Source organism: Vanellus vanellus (assembly GCF_965231255.1).
Source record: "Vanellus vanellus genome assembly, chromosome: 2".
Taxonomy (NCBI): domain Eukaryota; kingdom Metazoa; phylum Chordata; class Aves; order Charadriiformes; family Charadriidae; genus Vanellus; species Vanellus vanellus.
In genome coordinates this window covers 72,175,201-72,197,457 of record NC_138906.1, presented here as the reverse complement: position 1 = coordinate 72,197,457, position 22,257 = coordinate 72,175,201, and positions in this window count along the sequence as shown.

The following is a 22,257-nucleotide window of genomic DNA, read 5'->3' as shown; positions in this document are numbered from 1 at the left end:
GCAGCTCTGCAAATTTGCTTGTTGGCTATGGCAGGAGTGATGGAGCAGTGCTCCTGCCCCGTGGTTGTGTTGTGTGGTCTGTTACAGACTGTGACATTGCATGACTTTCTCTATGGGTCTGCTGTCAGCGGGGAGTGTTGGGGAGTAAGTAATCTTGAGGTATTCTGGATCCAAAGCAGGATAGCATTTGAGTATGCAGAATCAAATACAAACAAAGTATTCAGGTGCCTTCTTTGTATTCTCAAAGGAACTACGTTCCTGAACGGAGACCCAAGACCTTAAAAAAAAAAAAAAAAAAAAAAAAAAAAAAGATATGCTATATGTCACATTTACTAATGCATTAGAGATATTTGTATGAATAATTAAAACACCATTTAGGATTGCCACAGTAATAGAACAGCATGTGTTTTGACATTTTTCTTTTCTGTTCTTTTTTGTTGATTGATGAATTTATTGATTTCTTCCATTAATTTAGAATAGGTATCCTAAGCATTCCTGCAAATTAGCAAAGCTCTGCTTTACGTTAATAAGCTGTTGAGAGCACTAATGGAATGAAAAGAAGTCAGAATTCCGTAATAAAGGTCTGAAAAATTGAGGCTTAGAATGCATATCTAGTATTTTGAATCACATAGATTTGTAAAATATTAGAGCCTTTGTTTGTCCTAATTGTTAATTCAAAAAAAAATTCATTTGATATTCATTATGAATAGCCTAATAGCACATCGGGAAAAATAGAAAATAAAGGCAACAAGCTACCTCAGATTTTTTCATTGTATTTGTAGTTAACCGTAAGCCGGTTGGAGTCAGTGGGAATATGTTGTGTGAATTGGAGGGCAGAACTTCACTCCTAAAGAGATAGCAGTCCTTCTGAAACCATGCATGAAAAAAATAATAAACTTCTGAAACGGAAGTCTGAAAAACAGAGAGAGGTGTGATCCAAGAGACCTGAAGTAGGAATTGTATTAAATTTCACACGCATGTGCACACAAAATCTTTTCATATTTCTTAGCTTAAATTTCTTTTGATTAGTTTTTTATTTTTTCTTATTATTTACATTTAATTCATTAACCTGTTTTCTCATCTTTTTTCCTAACGTCAGAAATACCTGGTTTATGAATATGCTAGAATGTATCTTAAGTATGAACACTTAAAAATTGTTAGGTCAGTGTTGTTGTGATCCTTTTTCAGGGCTGTGTTTCTCTGTTTTCCAGCTACAATCGGCAATTTGTCATAACATGAATTAGTATCATATGTTTTGTTTGGTACTATTGTTTTGGCCATGCTTGGAGTATGTGTTTTCATGTGTATTTTTGGGCCCAGTTTTATGATGACTGGTAGTGAATGTTACTTAATTCGTTGGGTTGTGTTATCTTCTGAGTGTTTGTGACATGTCATGTCTCATGGTATGCATTGGCCTTGTGCGTGTTGCTGTGTACTCTATTTGTCATTGTATACATTATTAACATTATGGGAATTACAATTGATGACAAAAAGAACATAAAATACAGTGGGTGCTTGGGATGCATTTATTTTTTGTCTTTTATTGTTTGGTTTGGATGTGGTGTGAGTTGGGTGTGTTTTGTGGGGTTTTTTTTCAGCTTTTTGTCTTTCCCATTGGTGAGCAATGGGAGGGGAGCAGTGCTGTCAATCAAGGCCTATGCTCATCCCCGGACTCTTGTGCTAATATCAATACATACTTTCTTTTTACCTAGTGTTTTTCCAAAGCTTTGCAAACAGGAGCTCATCCCTTGTAGTGTCCAGCAGCTCTCCTGCACGTGTGCCAACCCAAAAGGATGTTTTGTTTGGGGCTGGGCTTGGCCCCATGCATTGCTCATGCTGTTGGCTGCCTCTGTTGGGAGGCTCAAGTTGTGCCGCCAGAGGCATGTGCTTCTGCCTACCAGCTACTGGCGATGTCCAGACTTTACTGGGGAGAAAGAGTTGGTCTGGCTATAGACGCGGCCACTCATTAGTTTAAGTTTTAGCACTGGTTCTAGGGAACGGTTACTGCTCCAGGCTTCATTTGAGGTGCCTCGCTCTGTTCCCATAATACAAAGTGAGCTATAGAAACTGTCTGCTGCACAGAGGGCTGCAGAATAGCTGTCTCAGTATGGGAAGTGCTGTATGAAATTGTTCCACTTACTGTTGTTGCATGTAGCACCTACAATGACTATAAACGAAGGATATTAGGGGGGGGAGGGGGGAAAACATATTATTTCAGTTAGTTTACTTCGTGCATATTTGACAGCCCTCTGTGTGTAGTCAGTTACATAATTTCCTGGGACAGTCAGTTTTCTCTTTATTTGTGTGTTTCTTTCTCTCAGCAATAGGGAAAGAAAATACATTAAGGATCAGAAAATGTGGCTGTAAAGCCAGGAAAAATTGTCCGCAACCTCAAGAGGAGATCTAAGTACGTGGAACTGCTTTTGACTCATCTTCCAAAAGCAACTCAATTCCGGAATAATAGTGCCCTTTCAGGCTACATTTCAAGATGGTATGATTGTGCTCAGACAGGAATTACAAGGATCAATAGCAAGCCCCACACATCCTTTCTTTTCATGACAGGTTCACTGATTGCCACCAGAGCAATAATACTGCACTGGTCAGCATAAACACCAGAAGCAGTAATAATGGATTTTTGTCTCCATCGCAGGATGCGTTTAGGGTTACGCTGTTTATTGTGGTGGGTTTGCACCTGTAGTCCATGGGGAAGGAGAGTTGTTTTCCCTGTTCGCCTTTCCCTCTGTCTTGTCTTTGCACTTCCACCTTGAGTTGGGGCTGGGCTGTTTGGTGTCTTTCCAAGGGCAGAGCAGGGCAGGGAGAGCATGCCTAGCCAAAAAGATAAGAGAATAGGTCATTCTGAGATACCGGTGTTTCATGAGGTATGTGTTTTGCTGTGTATCCTGCTTAGGAACTAGTAAGGAGCAAGATTTTCCCTGGGTGTGTGTCAGGCTCTCTTCTGCACCGGGGCTGCGGTGGAGCTGAGCGTGGGTTTTCTTTGCCTCGAGGGAAGGCCCTGTGCTTTTGCTGTGTTTTGGCAGCCTGACATGGCAGCGAGTCGATAACCTGTGTGCATGTTGTTGGGGTTGTGTGTTGTTTTTTTTTTTTCATCTGTGTTCCTCGGTTAACTGAAGCTCTGTGACTTTTTAACCCGCTGTCCGTAGGCCGTTGTTTTACAAGCTCATTAAGGTGGCCGGGATGGTGACGGCAGCAGTCCTGCCCTCCCTCCCCCCGTGGGTACTCATTAGATGGCTTCCTTGTGCTGACATAAGCGTTGTGTAGTCGTGCTCTGAGCTAGGTCTGGGAAAGGAGCCAAGTCAAAAATAATCCCTCAAAAAAAAAAAAAAAAAAAAAAAAAAGGTACGTTTTCAGCAGGATCTGTTCCCAGATCTAGCTCACCATTGCTCTTGCACTGGCCTGGAAAGCCAGTGAAGGTTTGTACTGGTGCATGGGGAGATGGATCAGAGGTGCTGCTGCTGGTGGCGGGGACACTGGCTGCTCGCGTGGCATGAGCCCGAGGAAACGGGGCTCTCGTGAGCATGCTGCCTGTCTTTCCTCGAGTCTGTCGGCCCAGCTGCATTTCCAGTAACTTTCGGAGCTGTGAGGCAGTTTTGGCCAAATTTGCCTGAATGGGAGTGTTTGAAGATGTGAAGACCCCATGAGCTTGAGGATACATGGTGGTTGTGGACCCAAATCAACTCCCCCCAGCGATAGAAAGTTGTTAGCAGGGGCTCAGCTGCTGGCCTCATCAGGCCTCCTTTTGAGGCGCCATCCTGCCATCCCAGTTTGGGTTCAATTGCACCATTTTTGGGGCGTCAGCTGTTAAACAGCTGAGAGGTGAGGAACGCAAAGTGCTCTCTGGGGATGGCTGTTCATCCCATGGGGCAGGAACAGTTCACCTCCTGGGCCCCGACTGTGGTGGGGGACTGCACTTCCAGATTTTCATTTCCACTTTTCATTTGTTTTCTGTGGGTTTGATTGGTTGGTTGTTTTTTTAAATTCCCTCTAGGGATCAAAATTTATGGAAGCCAGGAACGTTGGGAGGCGAGACTTCCTTCAGTTTTTGTTTGGGTGGCCAACTATTTAACCCTGAAGTCAAACAGGCCTTTCTAGCCCCACCTCTGCATAGCTTCCCTTGAACACCTGGTGACATCTTTGTGCCTTGTTGGGTCGAGCTTCCATCCCCGTGAGGCTGAGCTCCTCTTTGGCTGGTGTGCCTGGGTTTCACCTGCCCAGCCTGCCTCGCTGCTTGGGCAGCCCTGCTCTGCACCACTGCTGGGGAGCTAATACGAAGACACATATTGTGGTTTCCTGCTGTTTTGCTTTGTAACCAGTCCACTGGTAAATATAGCTTGTGTGTGGTTATAAATTCATTCTCTCATTATGGGCGGTTGTTGTGCAATAATTATGTAGAAATTACAACTGAGGATTGTTGTGGATGGGGTTTTTTTTGGTTGTGTTTATTTATTTCTGCGCTTGACATGCCCTGCAGTGGGAAGGGTAGATTTTGGTAGTGCCCTAACTAAGAACAGGGCCACAAGCAGGTGTCGGGATTTAGTGTGGGCGCAGGCACCTTTTTGAAGGCTGCTGACTTTTATGTGGCTGCCTTTGCATGGCTACACGGGCACTGCAAGGCAAATTGGGACTTGTGCTATTCAGACACCTTTTTATTCCTGGTTTACTCTGTGGGCAGATGTGCTGTCCCTCCCTGCAGGTTTGGTACTGTACATGTGTTTATTCTGAAATAAACCCCTCCCATCTCTTTGGAGGTGTTGGTGGTGCACTTCCTGAAGCCATTCTATCTCTGGCTGCTTCCAGTCCTGCTCTCTGGGCAGGGTCCTCCAGGTCCTGCTGCCGGGCCATGGGCTTGGGGTCTCTGCCGCCAGCAGAAGTGGTCCGGTCCTGCTCCTTGGAGGTTCAGATGGGGTCCCTCCCGCTACCCTTCCCTCTGTTTGGATGTGGAATTAAAATAAGGGTGGGTTTTTTGTTTATTTTTGCCCCCGTATTCCTTCATTTAAAATTCCAGTCAAGCAGATCCAGAACAACACTGCTTGTCCCTACTGTGTTCTCATTTTCCTCCCATCCCTCCTTTAATTTTAAATTATCCCCTGCGCTGTGTTTGCAGGCCATATGTGTCCTTTGAACTCTGAAGAAGCTGTGCCAAAAGGAAACTTTCCTCTCTTCCCCTCTTCCCATCGTGGAGCTGCTCTTAAATAATTGCAATTAGTATATAATGCGGAGCAAACCCAGAAATGAAGTTCATGGGTGAGTGTCTCTAAATGTCCCAAGAACTTCAGAAACACTTGTGCTCAGTCTTTGCTTTTGCTCTTCAAACCTGCGGCGGTACCTCCAGACAAAACTGCTGCTCCTGCTCTGGGAGCTGTTCGTAACCCGAATTTGCCTACTGTGGCCCTGGTGAGGCGTAGGGACAGCTGAAGTGGCTGGCATGGCGCCACGGCTCAGCCAAGGCCTCTGCACAGAGGAAGGTGGAGCTGCCCGTCATTGTGTCACGGCAATCAGCAGAAGCAAGGCAGGGGAATAAGCGGCTTCGGGAGCATGCTGTAGTAGGACAAGCCCTTCAGCTGTGTTCCAGGGAGAGATGGGCAGGTTGCCTGCCGCCCGCTGACGGGAGTGGGGAGAAGTAAATCTTGCCCCGTCAAATAAAAAGTGGGAGAATTACTTCTCCTCATTCACGAGCTGCGAAGAAGAGGGGTGTGCTGCTGGGCCAGTGTGCCCCCACAGCTGCTGTGCAGGGGGCTGGCATCAGCTGCTGGCTCAGCTGGAGGGATCGCTGTTGTGTTGGGCTTCAGTTTTCAAGGGGGGTGTCCTCCATGGGGAAGGGTGACAGGTGCCTTTTGGGTCCTTTCTCCTTCAGCCTTCGAGAAGTGTCATGTGCATTAAGCCAGGTTTCTGACCACATTTCTCAAAGGAGTTTTAAACGGGGAGAAATAGGAGTATTAATTAGTGCCTCATTAAGTACTTGTAGTCAAGTATGATAATTTTCTTGAAAGGATAATGTATTAGATGAATAAAAATACTCTCCATTAAAAAATGAATACAAAGTCCTTTTAAACCACAAAGATTATTGTACATTTCTGAAAAATGAATGTGATTAAAGCAAAATATATTTAATAAATTAAAAAGACCCTGTTAGGCTGTTTAAATTGTTGATCTCTAATTAATTATTCTCAAATCTGGTGATTCAGGACTTCAGCCTTACCTGCAGGGAAAGGAAATAATTTTTCCCCCACTTCATTTTTTGGCTTATAATTATTAGGTTTGAGTTGTGGGTGTGGTGGTTTTCCTTTTCTTTTTTTTTCTTTTTTTTTTTTTTTTTTTCTTTTTCCTCATGCCTTTCTCGGAGATTGGCCACAATAAAAGATGAGAGCTAGACAGGGTAGAGATGATCAGAAATGACATGGAGATATCTTTGATGGGTTTGATTAATGTCATGTACCCATGTGCTGATTTGTAGGTTTGGCACTGAGAAGATATATTTTCAAGGATATTTCCTTCTGTCCTTTTTGTCTGTGACATGGTATAGGTTGTGTCTGCTAGGATCGCATAGGCTTCCTTCAGTTAATTCATGTGACCATGTAAGTTAAATTAATTTTTTCCACATGTAGTTTGCTCCTTAGATTAGATTTGGATTAGGCATTTCCTTAACTCTCTCTACTGAGCTGCTTCACATTCAACTACTTAATGAGGATTGCTCGGTATGTTGTGGAAGGCAATAAAGTAAATGGTTGGAGCTGGAGACATAACCCAGATCAGTGGGTTTGCCGAAGTCAATGATGTATAATGATGTATAATGTATAATGTAATTTCATGTATAATCGGAGGGAGGACATAACCAATGGTAAGCAAGTTCAGTGTAAAACAGAGCAGGTGCCGGATTTACAGTAGCCTATTTAAAAAACTTTGAGTTTTGTGGCATTAGGAATGAAGGCAGTTCCCCACCAGTCTCATCACAACCTTTGAAAGTGTTTTATCCCCTCTTGCTTGGCACGTTCCCTTGGTAGGGATATCTACAGGGCAGGTATCTGGTACTTCAGTTCCCCCCAGACAGTTGTTCCTCTTAACAGGTCTGTGGTAAATTCGGAGAATGCTAGCAGTCAGTTCTCAAGGTTTACTAGTATACTATTTCTTGTGGTCTAGGTACCTGTGAGCCATATGAGCTATTGAAAATATTATTAGAAGTTGTCCAACAGGCTAGAATGTACTATCTGGGAGTTTGGGTACCATACCATGCTCTCTCAGGTGCTTTCTGAACTCTCAGGCTGTTTGATGATGAAGACTGCCAGATTTCTTTCATCACGAGACACATCTTTAAGTATTCTTCGTGTCTAAGCAGACAGACTTTGCATCTGATTCTATACCCTTATATTTTCCTTTCAGCTTTGCCGCTTTTGTCCTATCGCAGCTTTGCCAAATTTAGGCAGTTGGGGTGATAGTGGCTGCCTTTTGGCGATAGTAGCCTCGCTTTACTGTGCAGAGCCATTACATACGCTGTGCCCTGATCTTGTTCAGGCAGTGTATGTGCACGAAAGACACTCTCCTTGTTTTGAGACACTTGCAGAGCCTGCAATGGCCGGATAATTGCCTGTTGAAGGTTTTGAGGCATTTGTCCTTTTGTTTGAGAAGACGATGGTGGCCAGGGCTTCTTGGTGGTATATGAAAATAGCTGCAGTAGATAGCTCCAGAGTTCAAGGAACCTGTCGTCTGTGTGGAGCGGTGCTCCCGGGCATTTATGTGAGCTCTGTTGTTATTATACAAAGTGCCTCCCAAGATGAATGGTCTGTGCTCCCATAATGTTCCAACGTATGATTAATAGTCTTTTCTGGTCTTAAATGAGACCAAATCTATCCGTTGACTTACCTTGAAAATCCTCTTAGTGCAAATGATCTCATTTTCAAAACCACCTTCTAAAGTTACAACTCTAGTGTAAGCACACAGCTGGCTGCGGTTGTGCTTGCAGCACAGCTGCTGTAATGACACCCCCAGGTGTAGCCGTGTACATGTGCCTGTGCAAAATCCATTTTGCACAGCTCCCAGCGTGCCAGTTACCTTTCCCTTGTTGTTTGTGTGTGTTTTCCCCACCTCTTGCAGATGACACAATCGGGCTATTTTATTTTATTTTAAATTGTGATATTGCAGCTATAAATCTGTAAAAATTGCAAGGGCGTGACAAAGAGTAGGTCTGACTGATGGCGCTGTTAACTTTTTCTTACTATTTCCCTGGAATTCTAGCTGACATCATCCCTTAATACAAATAGGTTATTTGTAAGGAGCACTGTTTAAGCTAGCAGATTATTGTGGCAATGTGTGAGACTAACCATACTGGAGAATAAAGAGTGGTGCAGCATTTAATGATGATAAAATAATTTCAGGTCATGTCTATTTTTTCTTTGTGAAGTTTTTCTTTTATTACTGGTGCTAAAATGGCTCTTGCAGCGCAAGTGAGAAAAGTAGACTGAACCTCCTGTTTTTTTTGTTGGGCTCCCAGCTGGAAAACCCTCCCTCGATTTTCCATTGATAAAAGTGTCACAAAGGGAATCTAGAGCAGAGGAACAGGCGGAAATAGAACAATACAAAGTCTTGGACTTGAATCACAAAAAGAGTTAACTAATGTAGATAGAGTACCGGACGAGCTGCTGCTCCTTTCATGACCAGGTTCGTTTAACTGTGGTCTTAACATTCGTGGCTGCCCTCAGAGCAAATCAGCTATTTATTGTCTTTTTACTGTGGACGCTCTTTAAAAGGATATTGCAGAGCATTTTCTTCTCTTCCTTTCTACAATCTGCTTTATCTGACCTTCAAGAATTCAGAGTCGCAACAGGGGCCAAAAAACCTCACATACAAGAATGCTTTCATTGTTAATATATAAAATACATCTTTCACTAATAAAATAAAGGTGTGACATTTATAGAGCTCTGATAAGGAACACAGCCCTAGAAAAGGCCCAGGTCTCCTACTGTTAAAATTAAGGGCAGCTGATTTCAACGTGAGAAGAAGCAGGCTTGTTAGATGTGCAGGTTAACACGTACACTCAGGTGCTCCCATGATGCTCGAAAAACTTCCACGAATATTTTGCAAGTATTGAGAAGTAACTTCATAGAAGACTTACTTCAGTTAAATTACTGAGGGTACTTAGTGCTCTTTCGGAGTGTTCAGAGGGGGAAGATTACTTGGACTTAATTCCATTAGGGGGTAAGTTTATACTTTTTCTATGGCTGTCTTAGCTTTGTAGCACTAAACCAGTGGCTTCTCTATTGCTGCTGTGTTTGACCTCTGTGTCAGGGGAGAGGAACTTACTGATGATTACTACAGTGTCTGTCTGGTCACCTCCTCATCGTGCAGTATAGTTATCTGCATGCAATGGTGGTGAGGAAGGGGCTTGGAAGCACCTGTGGATGACAGCTGGTGCATCTCTTGTTGTGCTGGGTGCTGCAGAGAACACGGTGGTCTGTGACCCAGAAAGCTTGATCCTGAGCGAGGCAGCGATCTGCTTTCTGCAGCTGCAGTGGGAACAGTGGGTGCTCAGCACCCCAAATCAGTGCACAGCACCCTGCTTGTTGCAGACCTTTTAGATCTCTTGAGCTTTACTGTGAAGCACTATGGTTGTCCTCTTGGCTTACCTTCCCACACAAAAGAGGAAGTGCTGCTCTTCTCTTTCCCTTCTGTTCTCCTTCTTTCTTTTTTCCCCCTCTTTCCCTTTTCTTGTCTTTCTTAAACTTGCCAAAATGCCCACACACTGAAGTCTGTTTGCGTGTTCTGACAGTTTATTGTGATGGGGTAACAAGAACACACACAACTATTGGAAGTATGGGATGATGATATAGCAGGAATCTGTTACGTAAGGAGCAAGTAAGTGTGATGTGGTTGGCCTGTCCATATGCTACTGCAAGGTTATAAAGGAAAATATGCAAAATAGTAAACAATCAAGAAGGAAGACTGGAAGTAGTGTTTGGCATTAATGCATGTTTCCAATCTCTTCATCTGACCCTATAAATCAGAGTTGTTGTATTTCGTGCTGTTTTTTCTCATTAAACTTTTATTGGGCCATCCTTCCTTTAAGCAAAAGAAGGAAATGCAAGAGGCAAAAATACTTTCAGCTGAAGAGCAACGAGTAAGAATAAATTATGGTGTGCTACCTTAATAATGCTATTAAAAAGTTGCTTTCCAGTGAACAGAGTGAAACCTAGGAGGAGTAACTGCTTGCATTAAATGATGTAATTTGTCTAGCACTTCGACTCTGCAGGAGTTTTTTCTTCTTGTCAGTATAGAGAGATAACAGTTGGTAAAGTTGGGTTTCTTATTGCTGCCACTCTGCCCAGCATGCTGTTTCCATGCAGAGGGATGCATGAACATGCTGCTTCCATGCAGAGGGATTGATCGACCTGCTATTTCCGTGCAGAGGGATGGGCTTTTCATGCCTATGCCTTAGTCGTCATAATGAAAATAGGTAAGGGCACATTTTGCCTCTCATGTAAAATACACACTCTGTGAATGAGTAAATATGACAACACAGGCCATTTATTTTGATAGCTATTTTGTATAATATGGAGTAACCACATGCAGATTCCGTATACAGCAGAGGAAAATGCTAAAAGCCAATTCTTACTAGATACTAAATGGGATACTAGTTGGCGAATGATTAAAAATAAAGCTATCCTGCATTGTCCTCAGACTCAGATTTGGAAAAGGCATGTTATCTGTAATAGCGGGCAGAGCATCCACTGAATCAGTGTGTTTTGGTTTCAGAAAGGAATGCCAGACATTGAAGGGAGGGGAGGTATTGCTTTTTAATGCTCTTGGTGCCAAAGAAGCAGAAAAAGTAAAAGGGTAACATTCTGAAGGTGGGGGTTTTTCTGCTACACATAATTTCTGATAAATGTCTAATTTTTTAAGAATTTAGTTGAGTGTTATGCTTTGGACAATTGTAACACTAACAGAATGGAAGCAGTATAAGCAGTAGCTTCAATTATAGCTACAGTTACTAAGAGGAATCCATGTGTGATTACTTGAATGCAACGTTCACTGTCTGCCTGAAAGGCAGCAGTATCTTAAAGAGGCAGGGGAGGAAAGTCGTCCTTTTTTTAATTTGATTGTTCCCCTGCTTTCTTTGACTAAGCTTGTGCACGTGATTCATCCAAGAGGTCAAATCCAGTCTTTCGTTTGCACCCAAAGCAGTTTAAAGAGTTTAAAAAAGAGACTGAGTATGCATTGAAAAAAAGCATATCTATAAAAAACCAAAATATCGGTGTGACAGCAAAATGGAATTGTTGAGTTTGTATTCCTTGCAGCCCACCAAATCTTATGGGTCATGCACAAATTATTCAAAGGGTAATTTCCCTTACACTGTCATCAGGTTTCTTAGTATTGTGAGCCATTACTTGCTTCCTTTCAGTGATGTGTCAACAAACAGATTTCTTTTCTTTGTAGATCTGATTGATTTTTATTCATTAGAGAGATTACAACACATGAACAGTTGTGCCTTTAAAGTACTGGCATTTAAGCTGTTTATAAGGAATGTTTTTATGCTTTGGATAGAGATCACTTGGTGCTGGTGTTAGTCAAATTAGAGCTGAAGGCATGGAAACCTTGACTTTTTGCTCACTTCATGAATCCTGGCAATTTAGCACGTATAGCAGGCACCTCGCTCATTGCAGTTTGCAAATGTAAACATATGGTGTTCTCAGGAACACCAGGGCATAAAAAGATGTTATTAATACTGGTTTTATCTCCTGTATCTTATAAATTAAAGGGGCAGGTGTATGGCTGGTATAAAGTGGCGTATTCCCAGCAAGTAAAATTATGCCAAGAGAGGCCGAATGGGGATTTTACCTTCTGGCCGCTATTTTTAAGAAAATGCTAGAAACTACTTGTGTAGTTGTCCTTCTTTGTGTGTTTCTTCTGTTCTTGTATACTGTCTCTGTGGCAAAAGGTGTTCTCTAGTCATCCTTTGGTTGTTTTGTTTGTTTTTTTTTTTCCCAGGTGACCAAACATGCTTTTTCCAGCAGGTCTCAGCTTCTTCCCCTTCTCTAAACTGCTTTTATTTCAGTTTTTACCATTTTCCAGTTTTGAATACAAAACTAACTTCTCCCATCCCTACGTTTCCAGTTACAGCAGCAGGTTAGGATGTCTTTACTCCTTTCCTGCCCTTCTGTACCCATCCCTCCGGATTCATACATCCTGAGAAACTGCTTGAACTCAAGTTATGTCTTCATCTACGTGACGCAAAAAGCCCGGCAAAATAGTACGGCTCTGTGAGTTGAGAAGTGTTAGTTACATTTCTGTAGTGCAGAGTGGGGGTGAAAAGTTTGTGCAGGTCATGCAAGGGTTTGCTGTGTGACTAGATAGATGCTTTGTAAATCCTGCTGCACGGACTCGCAGCATATTTCTCTCTGGACTGCCCAGTGGGTAACATTGTACCAAACTGGATGAGCCATTCCCATTCAAAATGTCAAATTTGTGTTGCTTAATTTCCAATGAGGATGTAATGTGATAGTAAAATTGTTCTGTAAAGGGTCATACACTGTTTTACTGTCAGTTTGTAAGACTCAGACAGAAGGAAATGATCAAAAACACTCGATGCTCATTATTTATTAATTGAGTTCTGGCAGAGATTTTCTACATTCTGGCTTTTTGTTTGTTTCTTTGTTTACAAACAAAAAAAGAAAAGCATAGTTCACAAAAAACCGAAAAGGGATATTTGTTAACAAAGACTTCTGACAAAGAAGAAATGGCATTTGGGGGTGTTTGAGTGGAGGTGCCTTGGAGTACAGGGAGGGCAACTTGGCATTGCAGTGTCACCCTCTCTGAGTATTGCTTCTGAAAGAGAAGAATACTTCAGAGAACAGCAGACTATGAATCTTTGATACAGGCATGCTGTGTTACCAGGAAATATTTACTGTGGTAAGTTCCACGGTGGGGATATTTTAAGTGTTTTTACTTTGCTGCTCGTGTGGATTTACTTCATTTAAAAAAAATAAAAATCAAACTAACAAGAAGCTCCAAGTGTTTCTTAGCTTTTCTGTATCTCTTCCTTGTTTCTGTACATATTCAGGTAAAGAAAAGTACATTGAAATAACTGTGTGTTTCTTTACTAACTGTGTTTTCTTGACTTCAAAAGTCTCAAAGCTGCTTAGAGTTTAGTCTCTTGTTCTACAGTGAACCCTGTGAGGACAGACCCTTTCATAGATGCTGTGGCCTGAATGGAGCTGTGTCGAAGCCTAAGGTGTGAAGTGTAACCTGACGAAAGCTAAAGACTTGAAGACTTGAGCTGCTGATTTTCCGCCACCATGACCACCACCTTCACCCCTATTCTCCGCCCACCCCCCCCCGTGTAATTTTTCACAGGAATAGCTAAAAATGTCTCTGATCAGAGTAACCCTTTTGCCAAATTTTCAGCCTTACTCCAGGGCCTGAAACAATTTTTATATCTTAATAAATTAGTAACAGCAGCAGCAGAAGTACATTTAACACAGTCAAAGCTATGTATTTATTTGCCTACTTTCTTTCTCCAAAATGACAGAAATTTTTTTGCTGAAGCTTTCCCACAAAAGAGAGTCTGAGGCAGATGTTACCGTGGAAGATTTTAATTAAAATATTTGCCAGGGTTGTAAAAAGCTAAGCCCAAAGCTTTTGAGAGAGAGGGCTGAATAGTCTTAAGTGTCATGGTTGCTATGAGAATTACCTTCTTTGGGCTGCTGGTCTAAAGGTGGTGTCTTCAGATCAAAGCAGCTGCAGCACTATATACCCTGTCCTCGAGATATGCATTTCTCTGCTTTTCACTTTCCTCTGCTGCTGTTCTGTGGAGTGGTAGAAAAAATTGGTCCAGGAGGTTGTTCTTTTCAGGTCACTTAATCGGCATTGTTTCAGCTCTTCTTTCCTTGTCTGCTTCTTTGACTTCACAAATGTTTCTTTCCTCCTTTTGGATTAGAGGCCGAACTTAAAAAGGCAAAATATGCAGCAAGGCCCTGTTGGGCTTCATCATGCTCTGGCCCTGTCCTCATCAGTTGAGCCCCAGGGTTTCTTCAGCATTGTCCTTCCTCAAAAAACAAGAAGCCATTGGCAGCTGCTGACGTTCCTGCTGCTTTGCTCTGCTTTTACTCCACCAGTGCGTTTTGGACAATTGTGGAAGTAGCAATACCCAGTGGGGGTTTGTTTGCAGTTCCTCTTGCCAGACTAAATGGCTATGGTAGCTTTTCTTGGACCATGTCAAAACCAAAGGCCTCCTGCTTTCCATGTTGTGAGTCAAGGTCTTGTCTCTGGTTGTCTCTAGGCCACCCCCTACTTCTGGGCAAAACTGTTGTGCTCAGCTCTCATCGCTGGGTTTCCATGGGGAGGGTGCTCCAGCATGGGGATGGGGAAGGAATGGCAGTACATCCCAGCCATTTTGCCAGATTTTGGCAGCATAACTAGTCAGGATACAGAAAATGTTTGCTCATCTGGGTATCCTGAAGAGGAAAAGCTTCAGTTTCAGGCTCTGGCTTACAGCATCTCTAGGAAGGTGGTCAGGGCAGGACTATCGAAAGCTCTTGCAGACATGCAAGATCCCAGCTTTCCCTGACTGTGAGCTGACTCCTTGAAGCACTGCTGAAAATCCCCCTCGCCATTCCTGTGCTCAATCTTCTCCAGTTGAAGCTGCAAGTAATATTTGCATACCTCGCTGGTTGTTCAGGCTACATTAATATTTGTAGAGCACAGTGCGTTCCCCATATTGAAAGGACTACATAAACGCTGCTGTTTCTAGGCAGTTACATCCTATTCTTGAATGTTGTAACTGTACTTAACCAGGACAGACGAGACTCATTGCATTTGTTTAGAAAAATCCTGTCAGGGCCTTGGTATATGTGTGAATACGTATTTTTTTTTACATAGGCGTTGTGTTTACAGTAAAGCGAAAGCTCTCCTTTTGAAAGAGTCCTGTTTCAAAGGTTGGGGTTTGTGTTCGTTTGCTGTTTGTTATTCAGGTTGTCACTGCATTGCATACTGGGGGGGAGTAAATATAGTTTTTTCAGGGTCTTTCCCTGCTTATAGAAGCCTTCCAGTGAATGCATAAATCCTCTAGCAATGCTTTTTCTTAAACTGAGAACATAAATAGAGTAGATAATTGTCTGGTAAAGCTGATTGGTATTCCTTAAATCTTGATCTCATCCCTTGCTTATTCACACATCATCTGCACAGAAGATATTTCTGCTGTCTTCTGAACTCTGTTTCACACAGTTCAGTGAGATGTTAAAAAAGAATAATTTTTATAAATCTTTGCAAAACCAAATTAGAGCATTAAATCTGAAAAAATAATTAGTTCAAGCTATCAAACATTCTTCTGCTCATAGATTGTCAAAATTCTACTGAAGTGCATGAAAGGGGGTGGTTTCTCCAAAGGTCCTGCTTGCAGAGCATCTTCTGGAGATGACAGCATCAGGAAAAGTAGAACAAGCTTCGGCATCAGTGCCCTTGCACAGTTAGCATTGTGGCCTGAAGCAGCACGTTCTCCTGCAGGAAAACCTGGGCTTGTTGCTCTTAACGGCTGGGATTCTGCTTGTCAAGTCATGCTGCCGTAAATCCTGAGCAGCTCCATTGAAAGGGAGGGAATTACTCCAGATTTATGCCAGTTGTGATGAAAAGAAGCTTTCTGCTGAATGGATCCAGGCAGCCACTCGCCAGGTGGAAGGGAAAGAAGTGACTCAGCATTCGGTAGTTGTTGCTGATAGCTGGCTTTTGCCAAGCACAGAGTCACAGCAGATTTCCTTTTTTTTTTTTTTTTTTGCTTTTTCTTCTCCCTGACCCCCTCCTTTTTTTTTTTTTTTTTTTTTTTTTAAAAAAAAAAAAAACCCTGGGTGAGTGGCTGCTTTGTGCACCCTGCAGAAAAGAGGACTTAATTTCTGATGGAAGAAGGGATGCAGGGGGGGGTTGGACCAGCCTGAGTCCTTGTTGTAAGCAAGGAGCTTGTGGAGGGGCAGACTACCCTTGCTAGGAGCAATTGGCCCTTCATTTCAAGAGTGTGCAATGTTCACTGCTTCTTCTTACCCCTGGGAGATGAATGTGTGTAAGAGGGAGTTAGCTGTGTAGCTGGCCTCGTATTTTTGTCTGCGTGGTAATAACCCGACCAAGGCCAGTGACAGCAGCTCCTCCCATGGCTGCACACAAGGGAGCAAAACGTGCAGCAGAGCAGAGTGAGGTGCAGGCAGATGCTGCCTGAGCAGCCTCTTGCATTCCCTGCCACCCTGCTCTGCCTCCCCAGCAAGCTCACCTTCTCTGAGCCAGCAGCAGTGGCTGTTATCTGCACCCAAAAAAAAGGCAAAGGAAGGAGGAGAAAAACCCTGTAGCTAGGTTCTAGGGCCATGTGCCGGTTGAGTAAATATTGGTGTTTATTTTGGACTACCCAACAAGGGGACTCCAAGTTTAGAAATGGTGTTAAATTATTGCAGTGAAAAACGTGATTTAAAAACTCTAAATGGGGAAGACAATAGCTTACTGTAGGTCTTTGAAAAACATGGGCTGATGAACTGAAGCTCCCTGAATGTTTCAGCCCATCTGTCTTGTTAGTTTCTGCGTCTTAATCACGGATTTCATGAAGTGTCTAATTTTCTTTTTTTAGCTTTCTGTCTTCCTCTTGTACAAAAGTTAAGGCAGAGAAATCATCTGAGCTGGATTTACTTTTGCATCTGAGAGAAAAGCAGTCTATAAAAAGAAGTGGTGTGTGTGCTGGGAAACCAAGTTTGTCTGCTTTGGGTTTGGGGGGCAAGATTTTCCCACCCTCACTTCTGTGGCTGTAGTGGTTATTGGGACAGCTGGGGAGTGCAACTATAGGTGCATAACCAGTAGCTGACAGTGTTTTTAATTGTCTGACTCTGGTCCGTGGCTGTCTAAACAGCATGGACTGGCTCTGCTGAAGTCACCAGCAAAATTCCCTTGCTGTCCCTGCCGCTGCTGCCACTGTTCCTGGCGGCTGTCGAGATGTACTGGCAAGACCCTGCTCCCTCTGGCACCTCAGGAAGTCTGTAACAGCTCTTCCAAACTGGAGAACTACTTCCTATTCATATCTGTGAGGGGAAAAAGCACAAACCAAACAATGGAAACGTTCCCCTAAAAGTCAGAGCATGTTAATGACCCCTTAGGAGGGTTGTGCATCTCCGTTTTTTTCCTGTGTGAGTCCATCACACGGAGCTCACTCAGTTTATAGCAACAGTGGAAATTTTTGCCACCACCCCCCCCACCAGCACAGATAAGGCCATGTATATTTGCAGTGTGTACTATGCAGAAGATGCTGATTGACATTAATTAGGAGTGGGTGGTGTGAAAGTGTAAAAATAAAATTCCTTTCTGTCAGGTTTACTATTAGAAATGAAGCACACAGGGTGACACTGAGTGCGCGTGTGTGTGGAGCGGAGGGCCTCTATTCAGCATTTAGAACAATAGTGGGAGCGAAGCACTGCAGGTTTAAACATCTATAAAAGTCTGGGATTGCAACTTTTTTCTTGTGAGCTGCTTAGTGAAATTGTTTGTTTTCAGTTCTGAGTTCAAAACGTTGTGTTATAAAACATACAGTGCTGGAGATTGCAACTTGTGTCAGTTTAATTGCCCCTGCCTGCTTTGTGCTGTTTATGGGGACTGTTTTGAGAAGTGATCAGGAGGGACAATGTTTTCAGTAAATTTTAGCAGGAGCAGCATTTTGAAATTAAATGGACCACCATTTAGCAAGCTGGTATTGCTCCAGTTGATGATATTTATTAATTCTTTCTCTGTGTGTATACGGAGAAGAAGCAATAAATGAATTCTACTGTGTTAGTGGTTTGTGAAGTATGTTGTTGGACGTGGCTGCCTTTCTCTTATGAAATAAATGGACAATCATCTGTGCCACTTTAAATACATATTCTTTGGATCTTAACTGCATTATGGTATCTGAGCTCGAGGACTATCGCCTATGAAATTTCTTCAAGTATCAGTGTTTTATGTGGGTGATACTGCCGGAGGGTTATCTATGGAGCTTGTAATAGCTCTGTCTGTCTGCTCTACCTGACTGTTTATATTTCTTCTTTATGCAAGAAAGTTCAAAACATGGGCACCTTCTCAGCCTAATTCCCTGGTCACTGAACTGAGTGACACTGGCTGAAGACCTCTTCCCCATCGGTTGAGGCCGTTCCGTGCCAAACTGCAGGTTTGTGTTTGGTCTTCATTGATTACAGCTAAAGGACTAATTTCCTCTTTCTGTAACACCTCTGAAATTATGTGCATTACCCTAATTTGTGCTTTTTTAAGTGGACCCGTTTTTATTATTGCCCAGTGATTTGATGGAAATGAGTTGTTAGTCTCTTCATTTCCTAGCAGAATCTCTCTCTGTTGACAAACTGAACATTTGCCAGGGGAGAGGTTGGGAGTGACACCTCAGCTCTCCTCTCCAAGCCTGCAAGGTGCTGGTAGTACATGCCAGAGGCACTGTGAGCTGTGGCTGCTTGTGCTGTGCCTGTGATCGAGATACAGAGCTGTTACTTTGGCCTTCTGGTTAAGTATCATTTTCTAGTACATTACGCAAAGTAGATTTAATGTATTGGATATTAAGTTAAGGGATTCTCCTCGTCCTAGAAGGAAAACACCAAAGCTGACACACTGGTTTACACTGGACTCACTGACATTGGTAGTGTTGTTTTAGCATCATAGTATGTCAGAACTGGCTCAAAAAAAAAAACCCCAAAAAACAAACACCCCCCCCCACCCCCCCCCAAACACACTGTCTTGCTGATGCTGATCCTTCCCCTTACAGGCTGATATTTTGGGTCATGTGTCCAGTGTTGCTTAGAGGGAGCATGTGGCTTCAGCTGCGAGAGGTTGCTGGCCATGGGAACGTGGAGCTAAGGGTAGTGCTGGCAGCTATTTTCCAGCCAGCTTTGGTGTCAAATGTACAGAGTGCACGTGATAAAGCACTTCACATACTGTGTCACAGGGACAGAAATTCAGAGGTTTCTCCAAATACGTACCAAACTCCCTTCTTGATTAACCTAGCTGCACGTGGCTTGTGTAGGGGTGCATAGGCTTGTGGACAAGATGCTTGTTACGCTGTCCATGGGTGAGCCATCGGCACGCCTGATCTGTAGCAGCTTGATTGATGTAGCTGGGGAGAATGTTTGAATTAACTGCAGCAATTCACAGGTACGCAAACAGTGAGGTTTCCCCTGCATGGGCCAAGATGCAGTAGTTTAGTAAAGAAGACCACAAGGAAGTTGATTTCTGAGTTTTGGTTTTGTTTTATTTGTTAGTATAACAGTTTGCTTGTGTTTGAAAGGGTTAAGCAGAGATAAGTTCATGGTTGAAGCTGCAGCGGTGTGCACAGAATGCATGGCATACCTGGTGTCAAGGAAGTCACTTGTAATCACATGTGTAGATAAAAATATACTGAGTTTTAAGCAGCATATTTTTTTCCTGGTTATAATCGCAATGTTACTACCAGTTAATCACAGCTGAGTTTCATGACTCTGTTTTCTTGCTGTAAACCTCAGTTCAGTGAATTGAGCAAAGATATGTGAACGGTGAAGAAAAAAGAAAGGGAAAAAAAAAAAAAAAGGCGGGCAGGGGCCAGAAGTCGTACTCAGACTGTGTCTGTGTTTAAGGCCTGGTCAGGTAGTGTTCTTGGGTGAGTTATTAAAGGGTTCAATGCATATTAAGTGTCTTCTAGAATGAGATCTTAAGTGACTGAAGAACCTTGTGGCCTTTTGGGACTATGTATCTATAAATATACCTATACATAGATATGTTCCTTCTTGGGGACTGTACTGTAACCATTGAAGTCAAACCCATCAGTATAGTGCAGGGTTTTCCCACCAGTAATATAAAGTGTACAAATCCCAGGTCTTGATCCATACACGTAAAGGCCACTTTACGCTCTTGAAGCAAGTAAGAAGATCTTGAACCAGGTATAAATCATCTAATTAATTTAACTTTCTTGCCCTTTTCACACTGATTAATATACTAGGCTGTCTAAACACAAAACACACAAGTAAAACGTGTGTGGGAAAACACTGTGTAGGTACATATCCTTCAATGATTGGGTAGCTGTTGTAAGCTTGAATTAATTAGTCGGGCTGACATGTGCAAGCCGTCCAATTTTGTGGGGGCTGGACAGTTTGTGGGTAAGTGGGAGGGAAATCCTTCGAGTGATGTGTCATTGTAGGATGTTCTCATACTAAAATTTGGGGGGGGGAGAGAGGGAAGGAAAGTACTATTAGAAAATCTGCATGTGATCCTCCATGCCATGAACATCTTTTAAAACCAGAGCCTATGTTTCATATGGTTCTTCAGTTGTCATCACGTTTTTCAGTTCCCTGTTACAAAACAGACCATTAAATTATTTTTAACATAATGTATAGAGGCAGGGCTTGAAAATAGGTTATAATCAGCTAGTAGACCAAATCATGAGTTCATGGGTAGGTGCTTGCCTGTTAGTGTTTACAGAAGAAAATAGTGTTTGTGCAGTTCAAATGCTTTTCATGTCAGCACTGATTTGTTTGCAGCCCAAGAAAACAGAACATCAGATTTCACCTCAAAATTATTTTAACAAAGTTTTTTAATAATCATTGATTGTATTTCAGAAACATGGTGGTACTGAAAATGCTACCATAACTGTAGCCATAAAGTTAGAATAGAGCTGCTATTATTTTTGGAGTGTGTCTAAACCAGTGATTTTTCGAGTGGAAATGTTGGCAGAATTGCATTGTGTATGTTAAATTCAAAGTTTCTTGCTTCCTTCTTCCATCCCCTCCAGTTTTAGTTATTTGTTCGGTGAAGAGCAGAATACAGCAGTGCAGTATTCGCTTTCCAGGGACCATCTCGGGAGCCTGCGTGTGGCACATCAATAAATACCTGAGCATCTCAGGCTTCCCTGTGTCTGTTCCCACAGTGCTCCCCTCAGATGGGGAAGCTGTGGTGCCTCCACTGCTCAGATGCCCAGTCAAGCCCAGAGGTAGGCTCATGCCCCCGCCTGAAGGGCAGCACGGCGGGGAGCTGAGTCTGTGTCTCCCAGGTCCCACCTAAGGCTCTCGGCGCTGCATCATCCTTCCTCCGTTCTGCAGTTTAAAGACCTGGGATGGGTTTAATACTGACCAACAGTCGTAAATGTGCTCTTTGATGCCATTGAGTTATATGAGTGAAACCCATTCCATTGTGAGAAGATGCTGTGGAGTTGCCGATAACTTTTCCGGCAAGCGTTCTTTGCTGGAGTGTGTTAAAACAAAGATCATGTTTCCCCTTTGCTGGGGTGGGTTTTTTTTGCTGTGTGCGTCAGTGATGCTTTGGTGGGTGTGTTGCTTTTTTCAGACTGGGATTCAGAGCTGTGCTTTTCATTTTTTGCTTGCACTTAAATAGTAAACCAATGTTTTGTAACACCAGTGCTTTCAAATCCTGTGATCACTGAAGTTGCCAAATCATTATTTACTGGGAGTAGAGGTTTTTCATTGTATAATCTTTGTGCTAAATCAGAAGGAATAGTGCTTCAGGATTTTTTTTTAATAGAAAAAAATGATAATAATTTGACATTCCATGGTGCACATAAATTGTTGAAAGTCAAAAGATCATTTGCTTCGAGGCTGCGCATAATGATCTCATTTGTTATTATGTGGTCTGCACAGGCTACTCTCAAGACGTGTAGGATTTCTTCCTCTCTAATGTTTCTGCATCATTGTAATAGATCTAAATACTCCATAGATATTTGGCCATCTGGTTCTCTTAATTCCGCTGAATTTACCAGAAGAAAAAGTAACGTATTATGCCTTTCTAAATATAGTTCTTTTTCCATGATTGAAAATTGAATGACTTATTCTGTGGAAGACACTGATATTCTGTAGTTTTCCTTTGTTGCGATTTGAATATTGTTAGGAAAAGTAAACCCTTCATTTCTTGGTAGAAGTATTGTAGGGTTTTTTTAAATTTCTCTTTTGTTGTCATCTTGGGATCCAAATGTAATCCAACTCTATAAACCAAGTAAATGTATTAGTGACCTCTTTTATTCTCCGGATAATAGTAATAATAAAGATTTGAAAATGCCTTAGAAGGAAAGGAAGGCAGTGTAAAAAGAAAGCTAGCCTGCTGGGAGGAATAATTTAAAACAGAAATTTGAGGCACTTCCGTAATAAATCCCAAACCTAATAAAACTCTTTGTGATTGGTATTTGAGCTTGAAATTGGATTTCTAGTTTGGAGCCTTCCACTGGCATGATGTCTTGTAAGAGGGTTGGACTTGTTTTTTGGGGTTAGTATGAGC